We start from the raw sequence: 15,361 nt of genomic DNA, 5'->3' as shown, positions 1-15,361 counted from the left end.
ATTTTATTTCATTTTTTTTAACATTTAGTCATGACTGCTTCCACATATAAAAATATTTACCATAAAATACTCTTTGCTCTAGATGTACAACCTATATGTCTACTTGAATCACCCTTGGTTGACTCAAAGGCAATTTAAACTCAATGAGACCAAAGTGAAGTTATTATCTTTCTACTCCCCAAAATCATTGTCTTCCAGTATTCTCTTAGTAAATGAACTATTCATGATTCAACCAGTTGTATAAGTTAGAAACCACAATATCACACTCTCTTGCAGGGGTGGGGAACCTTTTTTCTGCCGAGGATGATTTGGATACTTATAACATAATTCATGGGCCATACAAAAATATCAACTTAAAAATTAGCCTGTTATATTTGGTCAAACATTTAATTACCTCACCCCTAATGTGATGGCTGGGACTGCTTCTTTTTGGTGCGGCCTTGGCAGGGCCAGGCCAAATGATTTCGAGGGCCATATACAGCCCGCGGGCCAGACGGTCCCACCCCTGATTCCTAACTCATCATATTCCTGTTAATTGCTTCTCCAACACCGCTGAAATGTGTCTACTTTTTCCCACATGCAAAACTACCTGCCATATTATTCCTGGAGTTCAGCAATAGCAACAGCCTTTAAATTTGCCTCCGAGGACCTCAGCCTTTTTTAAACCATTTTGTTTATCCTGCATTAAGGATTACTCTTACAAAGTTAAAATCTTGTTACTCCATATCCTTAAAAATGAAATTAAGAGCAAAAATGAATGCATTCTCATTGCTCTGAAACTGTTTAACAGGACAGAGAAGCCTCTCCAGCTTTGCCTCAGGTGCACTCCCATTCCCTCTGGATACCAGCCCGTCTGCCCTTTACACAGCTTTGCAAATGGAACGGGCTTCTGTTCAAAGACACTTTCAGTTGTTGTCTCCGTTGCCTCGGACACTTTTCATTCTGCCTCTCCCATGCTTCCACTTGTGAAACTGTACTGTTCTTTCCAATTTTAATTTAAAGCCACGTCTTCAGAGACACTTTCTCCGATCTATCTGAAATGATCTACTCCTCCCATTAAACCATTTCAAGGTTACAACACACACTGGTTTCATCAGAGTTTTGCTATTTTGCATATATTTTTTAAATTTCTCTGATTATTTGCTTGCTTAATATCTATCCCATATTAGGTTGAGACTCCACAAGTTAGGTTAAGAAACTTGCATGCTTTGGTCATAGTCATCCCACTAATGTCAACTTTAAACTGAGTACATGGAATATCCTCATTAAATATTTGAGAGAATAAATGAATGGAGATGTACAGACACAGTGGTGTAGAGCAATAGCTCTCCATAGAAAATACAGTACTTTTGCAAAGACAGGGCCATTATAGACTTACTGGAAGCACCCTGGTTTTAAACTAACTAAAGCATGCTTGCCTTTTTTTTTTTTTTTTTTTTTAAGAAGGGTGCCAGAGGCAATTCTGGAACCAGTTGTTCAGAATTGTACAAGCTAAAGAAGGATTCTGGAAACTTTTTGTTTGTTTTGATTAAACAGATGGCAGCTGCTCATATAAAAAAATACACGTTACATAAAAAAAATAAGTGAATCAACATGAAATAACAAAATATCTTTAGGGAGATGATGTATCTCTCTATAAGGGACATATTTATTTTCCCCTTGATTGTTCATAAATCATTGCTCAATTTTATTTTTTATTTTTGGAAGGTCTAATTTAAACAAGTTCCTTTTACAATTGACAGCATGATGAAAGTGTTATACATACGCAGTCTCTATTTTGTTTTACAAAAAATAAAAGATATGATGGAATACTTAATAAACCCAATTTCATAGGTATTAAAGGACATTCACTAAAATTTTTAATTAAGTATCACTTCTAATCAATATAAATTTTAAACATCAAATTAATAAAAAAGTTTCACAAGGGAAATATTTTCTAATATCAAGCCTTTAAAAGAAAATAAATGTATACTGTTTAAACGTATACTTTATTCCTAATTCTATGGATAACTCCTCAATTTACATTCTGTATTTGTTACAGCTTAAGTAAAATAGTCTCTGAAAAGGAATAGGAAAAGCTGTATTTCCCTGGCGGCTCTGCCAGTCACTAGCTGCTTGGCTTTGGGCAATGCACATTGGCATCCCGGATCTTGCTTTCCTCCTATTTCTAATGAATGTGCTCCTCTTGATTATTTCTAAGGGAACATTCAAAGCCATAATTCTGTGACTTGATTTTTCTGACTCAAATAGAATAGAGCATTAATGTAGTCATAGATTTTTATCCCTGAAGTTTCGTTAATGGGGAAAATCAAAATAGCTTAAAGAAAATCGCAAAAAGTATACATAAAAAGGATAAGTAGACCTGGGGATTATTTCCCAATTTGGACAATTTCGTTGCTGAGAGATTGTTTCCATGGTACACATTCTGTCAAAATCCCTCAGAAAAGATGTCTACATTACCATTATTTGCTCTGACAATATCAGCTATTAACAGCATATACTTCCTTTTCAAAACAGAGATTGAAGTGAGGACAAAGAATGAAATGCTGCAAACTCATTACTGTGCCAAAATTTAATTCAAACTCATTATCATTTAAAAGCTATAATCTTGTGCTCTCTCAAGATGATATACTCAGGGATACAGCATCATTATCTTTCCTTAGAGACCATTAAAAAAAAAATTCTCTGCAGGGAAGTGAAGGCCAACAAAATCATCATCCCATCTATTTAAAACTAGAACATGTTTCATCTTTCTACATATTAGATTTATTTAGAAATTAATTTCAACATTGCAAGCCAGAAATAATTATTACGTTTATATGTATGTATATGCACATGTATGAATATATTTATATGTATACGTACTTACAAACACACACTACAGAGTATGTATCATTTAATAAAATTATTCTCTGACATACTTTATCTAGTTAACAATTAATCACGAATATCCATTCAAGTAAACTAATTAAGATTAAAGTCTTATAGGTAGTTAATTATTATTTATCTAAAGTTTTGTTTTATTTTTCTTTTAATCACACTCTTGAAGCAATTGGGATTAGGTAACATATTATTCAACATATTTTATGTACTATATGTAATCAGATTGTTGAGTTTTTCTGAATAATCATTTTGTTAAAATGAACCATTGTAATGAAACTTGTGTTATTTTGAGAGCTAATTACTTTTTTCCGAATTTGTGTTTTTTTCCCTATATTGTGCCATTTTATACTTGAGGTATATACCAGAATACAGAATCTGAAAAGAAGGAAGCCATTGGCTTTAATATGTTCACATTTTATACAAGAACATATTCATATGGTACATTGTATTATGTTAATATTATTAATCCTGTTCTTTATGTGAGCTGAGACCTCATAGTTAATTCAGATTCAAAAGTATTTTTCAATGATAAAATTAGTATATCATTTTAATGTATTTAATTTAATCTAAAATAAAATATTTTATTTTAATCTTCTACTCCAGATTCTCTGGAATACATACAACATAGCAGCTGGCAAATATTGTTACATTTTTAAAATTAAATTAATACATGCCTCAAGCACATACATTTCTTTCCATTTGAACTTTGATCAAAATAACGTCCTTTAGAGATTATTGCGAACGTTTTGTGGTGTGCTATCTGCTAATTTCTCCTCTGTTTTCCTGGTTTACATTTCTCAACACTTGCAGTTAGTGCTTGTATGGCCTCTGTCTCCTAGTCTGTCAGCTTCTCACTCTAGTTTACCTTGGCTCACCATTGTATTCACCGCTTTACTGATCCCTGATTTTGACATTATCTTAAGGTCAGATTTGGGGGGGAATCTTGATACTCAAGGTTTTGAACTAAAGGCACTAGCTAGCAAAACCCCAGTTTCACAAGGGCATTAATGTGATTATTTGCATGGTTCTTGCTGATGCAATCACCCAGTTAGATGCAAGGAATGAAGAATCGGCTCCATTCCCATTCCCTGAATCTTGGATAAAAAATTTAGACTCAAAGCCTTTGAATGGTGGATTAGCCCAGAATTTAGTTGACCTAACTGTACTTCGAATAAGTTTAAAATAGTACTTTCCAGTAATGTTGACCACCAGAGACTGGGATTGCATAGCGATTTTCAGTAATGTTTTCCCAGCTTCTCTATTAGTGTATATGTACAAACACCCAGGGCTCTTGCTGTGGTTAAGGAAGAGTAGATATTTTCTTTTCTTTCTTTTTTTTTTTGGTAATTTATTTGTTTTTATTAAGAAATTTTAATGTTGACATTACTGCAGACTTCCCCCATCCCCCCTTCCCCCACCTCCTTCTCTTTTGACCTTCACCACACACACACTAATATATATATATATATATATATAGACACTAAATATGCTTTTTGTCAGCATTATGACCAGGCATGTCAGATCGCATCCAATCTCCCAGTTTCTGTGGCAGGGTAGGAACCTAACTTCTATAGGCACCTTGCTCCACTTTGCAGACTGCCTTCTGTCATCCATACGTGAGAAGTTTGCTTTTCCTCTTCATAGAGCCAACTAGCTAACAGAGGTGGCACCCCCATTGCCATGTGAATCTGAGATACCGTACGTGTGGGAAACGGCGCTGCCGAGTTTCCCCTGAGAGTATGTACGCAATGGCTTGTGTCTGCTGGCTTACACAAAGGGTCAGGTTTCCTTCTGTCCTTGCACCCTCTTAGCAACGGCCTGTTAACGCATTACATTCAGCTTTCATGTTTACTCCACAGTGAAACTGTGTTATTTCTCTACTATGTTTGTGGGGCAGTTTTCTGGGTTAGGGAAAGGTTTAGATTTGAATTATATTTCCTTGACACCTTACAGCCCTCAGAAGAAACCTGTAACTGCCAATGCCTTGAGTTCAGACTTCTAGCCTCCAGAACTTGCAGAGAATAAATATCCATTGTTTGAAGCCATCCATTTAGTAGTACTTTACCAAACTAAAATGGACGGTAAGACTGGGGTTTATGTTTAATGTCTGGGAAACATTTTAAGATATTAATCCTCATTTTTTAGACTTGGCCTATTTCTCCTAAATACACATTTCCCTTGAAGACTTAAGGGGAGTGAAGAACGTTGACAATACAAGATTCTGGTATTTCTGGGCTTCATGAGCAAACCGTCTTCCTGATAGTCACGTCATTGGAAACAAATTTGATAGCTTAACGTGTTTCACCTACTATGTTAGACATTAATGTCTCAGAAGCATCATTGACTTCTGTAAAGAAATTATCTGTTTGCAAGTCCATATGCCTGTTTGATCCTTAAGCTTTTCCAAAACTAAAAAAACTGAGCCTGGATTTAATACCCACTCAAAATTCGTCTTGATTAAAAATGATCAGTTTAAAGAGAGATTTCTTTTAGTAATTAACCACAAATGCCTGAAAATCTTATATTATTTTAACATAACTCTGTTTTGGCCCTATATCCAGCACCCATACCACACAGAGCGAACTGTGAACTCTTTCCAGAGTGATGTGATCTTGCTTTCTTGGAAAATTAATGAGTTCAGGCTTTCCATACACTATTTTTTTCCTGTGGTGGTGGTTTTGTCATTCTTCAATAATGCTTTTGTCATCCATGATGGGGAGATCACTGTAAAAAAACATCAGTTTTGGCTAAGACTTCCCCCAAAATTTTCACTGTTAAGTGGATCTTTATTCTAAGTGCTAATATGGACAGGAATTGAATAGTTCTCCTCCTGCCCTAGCTCTCCAGGCTGGATGGAAGTCCCTTATCATTATCATGGATTAAGTCCCTTTTAAGGGGTTAAGGATTGATAATAGCAGGAGGAACTTCAGTGGAAGTGCCTTGGATGTTTTGTCAGAACAAACAGTTGGTCGCTTTCCGCCCTCCCTTTGGATCCACACTCAAACCACAGATTAGTGTCAAATAAATGCAAATTGTGACCTCCACAGAGAACTACTTTACTTAGAAGAAAGGTGATTACAAAGGAGAATGCCTAGATCTCAGAAACCGATATGTATCTTAAAATCAAATGGAAAAAGGCTTTATTTTTCCCCATAAAAATGTGGTGAGGAGGGTAACAATGGTTACTAGAAACTCAAGAGAAAGTTGGGCAAGCAAGAGGAATGATCAGTGGGGTCTGACCAGTAACTGTGTCTTGCTGTAGTTAGCCAGTTCCTAGGATAAGCTCATGAGGTGATGTTCCACTTTTTAAGCTTTTGCTTAGACTTGGGAGCAGCTGGAATTCAGGGACCTATTGGGAGGAGAGAAGCAAGACTAACTTTTGGTCACGACAAAGCAGAGTGTAAGAAATAAGCAATGGAGAACATTTGGTCAGTGGGAATGGAAGCATTCTCTATGCGAGGAAATGTGGCTCCTGTATTCAGAAGTGAACCACGATGGGTAGGGGCTACTTGATAGTTTTGTGGACCAAACCCAACTCTTTCAACAGCCCAACTTTTTTTTTTTTTTTTTTTTAAATTGGGAAAGCACTCCTTTTAGAACATCAATAAAGCATTTCTTTGGTGAGTCACTCACACATCCCTTATACTTGTAAACCAGCAAAGCTGTGAAGTCTTAGAATCTAAGTCTCTAGGCAAACACTTTTAAAAAATCAGAAGTATGCAGTATGTTGACAGCTCAATTTTGAAAATGAAATATGTTTTAATAAGCACTGCCTTTATAATCATTCAAAGTGTGTGTACACATTTTGGGGGGCAAACCCTATATAAGAGCTTTAAATTTATTTTTGAAAAAAACTAACATATTTAATAATGACAAATAATTACTCAAGTATACTGTCCTTTAATGATGCTTTACTTTCTATGTATCCTGAAGTTATTTAAAACTGAGTGCATTTTATATGAAACAACATAAAAAAATTACTAAACAATTTTTTAAACAAATACTTTTTTCTCTTATAAATAAATGTCAATTTGTAAACATGAAGTACTAAGTAGCATGTTCTTTTTTAGTATAATAGTGTGAAATTTATTTATATGTGGTTTTAGAGCCCATATTTAATTGTTTAGTATAGCTGTATATAGTTAGGTTTGAAATATAAAAAATAATATAGTATTCCATCATATTTGCAACATATAGGGCCATAAAGTACAACCCAACGATTTGTTAATGCAGAACACCACAATAAACCATATGGATAGGAGTATATAGGTAAACTGTCTGCATATTTAAAAGTTTATATTTATTATGGGGATTCCTTATACATGATGCATGAGTATTTGGTGGATTGTTTAAATAAAATACTTTTATTTAAGTAAAATATACTTGGAAATGTACAGGTGACATAGGAAGCATGAAAATGCCTTGGATTCCTAAGTTTTGTGAACAGTGTCACCTCATCTTCCCGGTAACTTGTATGTACCACTGATTTGAACTGTAACAGTGCCTTTAACGTAAATTAAAAGTCCTTCAACTTGTCAAAACACTTCTATGTAGAAGTCATACTGAACAAACAAGTGCACATATACAAAGATAAGGCTACTCATTAGTAATTGATCTGTTAATCACATAATGATTAAAAAAACAGAAATAGTAGCATCCTGAAGTCCCATAGCATCGGTTTGCACTTGTTACAACAATCAGATTTGGGGCTCATGCTGGTTTTCTGTAAGTGCCAACAATGGAGTCACCTTTTCAAAAGCATATCTCCTCCTTGGGCCTTGTCATGTTCCCATATTATAGGCAATGAAAGTTGATGACAAAATATTGATGTTTTCAAAAGTCACTGTCACCTGCAAACATCTCAGCTTGAATTCTTTTCTCAGTCTAAGAATCCTGTGTCTAAGCAGAATACTCCAGGAGGGATGAGAGATGACAGAAACGAAAGCAATAATGCTATCACTGGGGAAGGTGCGAGCTATGATTCAGTGGTGACCTAGTCATGTGACATTGGGCAAGCTATCTCATCTTTAAATTTCTCAGCCTCCATTTTCGCAAAGAAAGGCTAATACCCGCACTCGTGTTACGTTTGTAAGATGTAGATCATTTCTTTTCAAAATAGGGTATTATTAACCTGGACCTCCTCCTGACCTCCACACATGAGATAATTAAGCAGGAGAAATTAAAAATTCATAATTATGCTTGCAAATAAAAGATGGAGTATTATAAAATGTAGCTGGTTCCAGTCCACATCACATAGTTAGATACCCATGAGGTCAAATGGGTTTCAAATTAAGAAATTTGAAATTTCAAACATCTAATTTGATGCATAGGAGACTGTTGTAACAACCTGGTTATTAATTAACAGGAAAGGAGCAAAGGGAAGGCCAGATAGCATAGGCATGCCACTTGTGCCTGGAAGCTTCAGTTTAACACCCAGATTCTGGAGGAAGAGGCTGGACAAAGAAAGAATAGACACACGTCTAGTAAAGTCTGAATGACACAGAAAGGCGATTATCTGTCAGTCACATCTGGGAACAGATCTTTGGCCAGAATAGGCATGGCCACTGCAAGGGCTCAAAATCTGAGACACAGGAGCTCCTGAACAAAGGGAGCTCTCTCGGTCCTCTTGGGCTCCCAGCTCTCCTCTCGCAGGGGGCGTGCTCCCCTGCACTTGCCCACACGGCCCACAGCTGTGTGGACCCCACACAATGGACTAATGGGCTACAACTAGCCTGATGCTCCGCTGGACTCAGCCCCACCATGGAACAGAAACTCTGGACACTGGCTTTCTTTTTACCCTGCTGAAGCCCCAGCTGCACCTTTTCCAGGACTGGTTCAAACGACACGGTCTTCGCAAACCGAGGAATATTACTTTACTCAAAGAAAAATCATTCACTCTCCCAGGTGAGTCTTAGAAAATTATTTTTCTCAAGATATCGTGAGAAACCTACTCCCACGAGCAATGGAGAAATTCCACCTGTGCAACTCTCTGATAGCACATGTACTGTATATGGATTATTGTACCCATTTATATTAATGAATATTAATATAAATGAATATTAATTTAAATTAAGACTAAAAATACTTCACATCAGTTCAGATTAGGGTTTTTTGGGGGATTAGAAAATAATTTTGTTTTCAGAAATTTTTATTACACAGTTGCAGTTAAGTTAGAATTTTGTTCCATACAGTCAGTTGGAGTAAAATATCTACTTTGCCTTAAATTTAAAAAGTAGTCAGGAAATTCTGTACTTTTTTAGAAAAACTTTGAATTTTCACAGATTCCTGTTTGTTCTCTGTCATTTAGATATTATTATAATCAACCAGTTTAAGAAGTAATGTCTCAATGTTCAGTGTAAAGATCAAATTATGTTAGAGTACTAAAGACTTACAGCAGTCAGTATAAATGACTAAGGATTACACCAGTGACTGTGATGGAGCAGAATGTGCTTTGATGGAGGAGGGGAGAGGAGCGAAGCTCACAATTGCACCGATCCTGGGTGTTTTGGGGGAGGGGCGGAATTGGACATAAGAGAGGTTGCTAAGGGGAGAGGAGGTTGTTATAAAAAGACAGAAGAAGGAAAATCAGTAGGTTCCCCGAAGGCAAGCTTTTCTTCCTCTGAATCACAGTATTGCTAAGGCTTCACTTCATTTCTGGTGAAACTGTACTGTGGCTTCTTAAATTTTCTTTAGAAGTATAATCACTACCAAAGGACATAATACAAAAATAAGGCAATTTTTAATATTCTTATTTGAAATACCTTTCGACAGTTTTTACAGAAAAAGTATATCAAATGACTCATTAAGCAAATTCAGATCATTTTAAGATTTAACGCTTTCATTGATAACATAATAAATTATGTGTAATGATTTAGAAAACTAAATGCAAGCATTCCAGGTGATGTATGAAAGTGACTGTTTTAAATTTTGTTTTTAGTGATTAAATATTATGGAATAAATCAGGTTCTTTATAGCTATGGGATTAACTTTCTATCTACATGTATATTTATATACAGGGTGGAGCAAAAGTAGGTTTACAGTTTTTTGTATGGAAAATTGTACAACAATTAATAAATAATAATACAAGAATAAGCTCCATGTTTTGCATCCTAGCTACCTTAAACCTACTTTTGCTTTACTGTGTATATGTCTCTATCTCTTTGGAGGTATAAATATATATTCTACATACTAAACTGAAAGATTGAAAGAGAAACAAAACATTATTTTTAAATAAAATACAGAAATGGAGCAGTATTGAAATGTATTTTTCTAAATACACAGGTATGACCTGATAATATAGAAGACAAAGAACTAATTTAATCTTTAAACTTTGTCACTGAAAGACATATTCTCTTGATTTATGAAATAAAATTTGACCCTAGACCATATATCTCATACATCACATATATCACATCCCGAGGGTTCTGGGAAATTGACTGCAAGTCGTCATCATTATTCAACATGAATAAAAGGTAATGGCACTGACATTTGTGGAGTGCATAGCAGGAGGCATGTCCACCTTTTAGTACTGTTCATTTTTTATGACCTCATATAAGAAAAACTTAGTACCCTTTAATCTTTTCTTTTTTCTTTCTTGTGCTTTCCTAATTTGCTTATATTGTTTTATTTACCCCAAATGTCATTTTGCTGGTTAATAACCTATGGTAAATAATCACTTAAAACTTTTAACTACTTTCCAATATTTAAAACAATGAGCCTTCTAAATTTGTAGATATGCACCAAAGACAACTCAGAATTGAGTTACATAAGAGGAACATCTGACAATAGTCTTATGTTTATGTTAGTATAAAGCATCCAAGGGATTTGTTTCTAAAAAGATAAAAATTTAAGTATGATTTTATTTTTTTCATTGTTTGATTTGTTTCAAAAGGGAAAAAAATCAGAGATTATCTACATGTTGTTTACTATATATTGTCAGATGTGCTTTGATGAACAATAATGGGTTTCAGTAAATTATTAATTCAGCAATTTATATGAAAGATAATTTTATATTTCAAATATATTTTCTAAAATTTTACAACTCCATTTTGTTAAGCAAGCATAGTTTTCCATAAAAATTTAACTTTAAGCCACTGTCTGGGTTATCATTAATTGCAAATTATTGAGTCCTTGCTAATAAAAACAAATTAAGAAGAAGAAATAAAGGGGATGTGTGGGATGAAAGATGGAGGAACAAAATGTTCAGAAGACTCTCCAGGGGTTAGTGACTGTGCTATGCACGTCCACTTATGTTGTCACATTTTATTCCTCAAATAGCAACATCATTAACTTCAGTACATGTGAAGAGATTAACCCTCAAATGAGTGACATAATTTATTTAACATCAAAGCTCTAATAAGTAGCACAGCCAGAACTGAGTCGATTCAAAAATCCCTACACTTTTAAGTATATTCTTTTCTAACACATTAATAGTTATTTCTTTTGAAAGTAATTGACAAATTGTCATCAAATTGCTAATATCATTTTATATTATTATTCAGAATTATCTTCTTATATTTTTTAATGCACTTACAATAGATTTACAGCTGTGCATAAAACATTAGTTGTGAATATATTTTCTCTATTTTTTTCTCAATCACTAGGGGCAGCCAAATCCTCAACTGAGCCTTTGTCAGTGTGAGTCTGGGACCCTGAGGTTACTTGTCTTCCTCGTGGGGCCTCAGTAGTCAAGTATTATATGGCAGACTTCTTTGTCACTTAAACATCAACAATTCCCAGCTGGATTTTCCTTGCAGCAGTGACAATAGGCCATCCCCTCCACAGGTTAAAAAGGCCAATTACTGAAAACTTCACTGCTCTTCCAGCTAGGGGTCAGACACCAGGCCTGATTCTGGCTGATTAATTCCAGAGTGAAATCTACTGGGAGCTTCTGAAAATTCTGATAAACTGAAAGATGAAAAAAGTGGAAAGACCATCTCTGCCCTTCACGCTACAGGACATTATTTTGGGAATACGAGAAGCTGAAAGTTACTCCCATCATCAAAAAGAATAGCTGCAAAATAACAGAGAAGCTGACGCTGAAAAACCCAACATTCGTGAGGGACTAAAATGACCCTGTAGAGGAGCCAGCCTACGGTGGTGCCTGCGCAGCTCACCTTCCCCCATCGCCCAGAGGTTGGAGGGTGTGTTTTTCCCTCTGCACCCACAGCTTGAGCTCGGCTGGGTAGGTCAGCCACCAGGGATTGAGGATGGGGAATAGCTGCAGGAGGGGATCCCGCAGCAACCCTGAGATTAACATTTTGGTGACAGTTACATGATGTTTGAGTCACGCTTTGAGAAATATGGACAGAAGTTCTCAAACTTCCTGTTTACATCAACTGGAATCACCAGTGGATATTAATGTTCACTTAAATCAGAGCTTGTATGAGAAAAAGAATGGGAGTCTGGTTAAGTACAAATGACTATGTCAGAGACTTGAAAAGGGTCGTTCTGTTTCCTTTAGTGTTTGTGGCCATTTTAGTGGACACAGATCAGGATTTGTAGTTTACCTGGAGTGTCCAAAATTGCAAGCTGTAGAGAAATAAGACAAGCTTTCAAAAAGTTAGCGTTGAAGCTTTATCCTGGTAAAAACCTGAATAACCCAAATGCGCATAGTGATTAAAAATAATAAACAAACAAACAAACAAAATAAACAGAGCATATGAAGTGCTCACGGGTGAACGTGAGCGGAAAGGTGTGACACATATGGAAAAAAGGGACCTACAGCTAATCAAGAAAGAGGCCGCTATGAAGGCTGGAATTATTATCATTATGGTTTTTGTATTTATGACGATGATCCTGAAATCAGAGGTGTATCTGATGCTGCTAATTTTGGAGAACTTGGTTTGTGAACTTTTACTCTCAGGATGTTCACACTGCTATGATTTAGCTCCCACATGGAGACACTTTGCTAAAGGAGTGGATGGATTACTTCGACTTTGAGTGGTTAACTGTGGTGATGATAGAACGCTTTGCCCAATGGGTCAACAGTTATCCTGGCCTCTTCATGTTTAGGTCTGGAATGGATGCAGTGCAATATATGGTGATAGATCAAAGGGAAGTTTACTGAGTGTCACCAGGCAACATGTTAGAAACACAGTCACAGAATTATAGACAGGAAACTTTGCTAATGCCATATGAACTGGTTTAGCTGCTGGTATTACATGGATGATGACTTTTTGTTCCCAAGGAGGACGTTGTTTGACTTCACAGACATGTCTCAGGCTTGGTGGCATGTTGGATGGTCTTGTTAACGTAGGAAAGATAGACTGCACCCCCCAGGACAACTTTTGTACAAGTTTGGATATTATAACAAGCACTACTGCCTGTGTTCCTCCTGGAGCCACTTTAAATAACAAAGAAAAAGTCAGTGTTTCATTTCTTAATTCATGGGATGCTAAAGAAATATATTTTAAAATAATGTATAATCTTCCAGGTTTTCACTACTTTTGGCAAACACACTAGAGGATCTTTTGGCTCATCACTGGTGGCTCTTATTTTTTTCATTTTGAAAAAAATGAAAATTCAAATGATCCTGAGTGAAGAAGCTAAGCACTCCACTTGAAAATGAACATATTCAAGTTGGCAACTGTGACTATTCCTCTGCACCAGCCATCTGTAGTGTTCTCTATGTCTTTCAGCCATGTCTAGCAGTATTTAAAGAACACGGAACCAAATAATATGAAATTCACCGTGGCAAGAAGATTCTGTATGATATACTGGACTGTGCAAGAAAATGTATTCATTCTCATGTTAACACACTTAGACCTCAATATTTTCTTGCCAATGACAAAGAACCACGTCTTATTGATTTTTTTTGCCCCTTGGAGTCACCATGTCAAGCTTTATTGCTAGAGTTATGAAAAGCATCAAAGCATCTCTATGGTCAGCTTAAGTTTGGGACACTAGATTGTTGAGTTCATGAAAGACACTGTAACATGTATAACATTCAGGCTTACACAACAACAGTGCGTCCAAACGGCCCAACATTCATGAAAATGAAGGACATCACTCTGACAGGTCATGGAGTTTATAGAGGATTTTATGAATCAGTCAGTGATCTCCCTGACACCCACCACTTCAATGAGCTATTTAAACAAAGAAAAGATGACAAAGTCTGGATGGCTAATTTCCACTCTCCATGGTATCCTCCATGTCAAGTTTTAATACCAGAATAAAAAAGAATGGCCCAGACATTCACTGGACTGATCAATGTGGGGAGCATAGACTCCCAACAGTATTATTATTTGTGTGCCAAAGGAAATGTTCGGCAATACCCTGAGATAAGATTTTCCTCCCAAATCAAATAAGGTTGTAATTACCATAGTTACCATGGTCAAAATAGGCATCACTATTCTCTAAGAACCTGGGGTCTAGGATTTTTACCTCAAGCATCCAGAGGTCTAACACCTCAGTCCTTCAATGAATAAGTGTTACAGGGAGAAACCACTGGGTGATTGACTTCTGTGCTTCTTGGTGTGGACCTTGTCAAAATTCTGCTCCAGTTCATGGCTAGGATTGAAGGGAAAGTGGAAGCTGGAAAGGTAGGCTGTCAGGCTAATGTTCATACACTCTGGAAAGCTGGTATCAGAGCATATCCAACTGTTAAATGTTATCCCCATGAAAGAACAAAGATATTTGGGGAGAGTATGTAGATGCCAGAGATGCAAAAGAGATTGCTACCTTCATATATGAAAAGTTCAGAAATGTTCAAAAACATGGAAAAAAAATAGGATAAACTTCAATGATACTCAAGATGAAGAGAAAAATTGAAAAGAATTTCTGACAAGGGACATCAAAAGGCATCTTTTTAGATTGTTACCATGTTCTTTACGGGACTAAATTAACATTATATTGGAGGGAAAAAGAAAATAGCCCTGTCATCCATTCCCCATAGATTTCTTGGTATGAAAAGTAAGTAAATAAATAAAGATTCACTTTTTGAAAACTTTTAGCGACATATTCTATAATTTCAGCCAAACAACACTGATACATAAAATATCTTCAAATTATCAATGATCATAATGATTTTGTTGTCCATTTATATACTCTGCCCCATTATTTGTGTTAAAACACAAGAGACAAGATGTAATTTTTCACAGTTATTTAGCACTAAGTTTTACATGAATGCTAAGAATACAATTGAGGCAGAGGGAAGCTGGCAGCCCTGTGAGAAGCAGCAGAGGCCCCCACTCCCAGCCACGGACTCAATTTCCTCCTAAAATCCTGTGTAACCAGCTTGGAAAAGCCAGAGAAACATACCTGAGTGGATGGAGCGCGAGTGGGGAGCACTGAAGACACATCACGGAGTCCGGTAAGAGAGGGGGGTAGGAAGGGAGAGCCCCCTGAAGCCTGTGCTGGGCTCCGAGCCCCGAGGCCTGGGGCTGAAAGCTCCCTCCCCTCGGGAGTGCGGATGGCATCCAAAAGCGGGGATCCCACACCTGGAGTGACGAGAGGGGAAGGGGCGCCCCGCGCACAG

At 36.4% G+C, this 15,361-nt stretch overlaps 1 pseudogene across 1 annotated transcript; it reads left to right on the top strand.

Moving 5' to 3' along the window:
- Positions 1-12,279: 12,279 nt before the first annotated feature.
- Positions 12,280-14,620, top strand: LOC308554937 (dnaJ homolog subfamily C member 10 pseudogene; annotated as a pseudogene). Its single transcript has one exon. The product of its transcript is annotated as a dnaJ homolog subfamily C member 10 pseudogene (transcript).
- The last annotated feature ends 741 nt before the right edge of the window (positions 14,621-15,361 follow it).

This window comes from Miniopterus schreibersii (genome assembly GCF_964146895.1).
Source record: "Miniopterus schreibersii genome assembly, chromosome: 3".
Taxonomy (NCBI): domain Eukaryota; kingdom Metazoa; phylum Chordata; class Mammalia; order Chiroptera; family Miniopteridae; genus Miniopterus; species Miniopterus schreibersii.
Note: the sequence above shows the minus strand (reverse complement) of the source record. Positions and strands in the feature narration are given on the sequence as shown.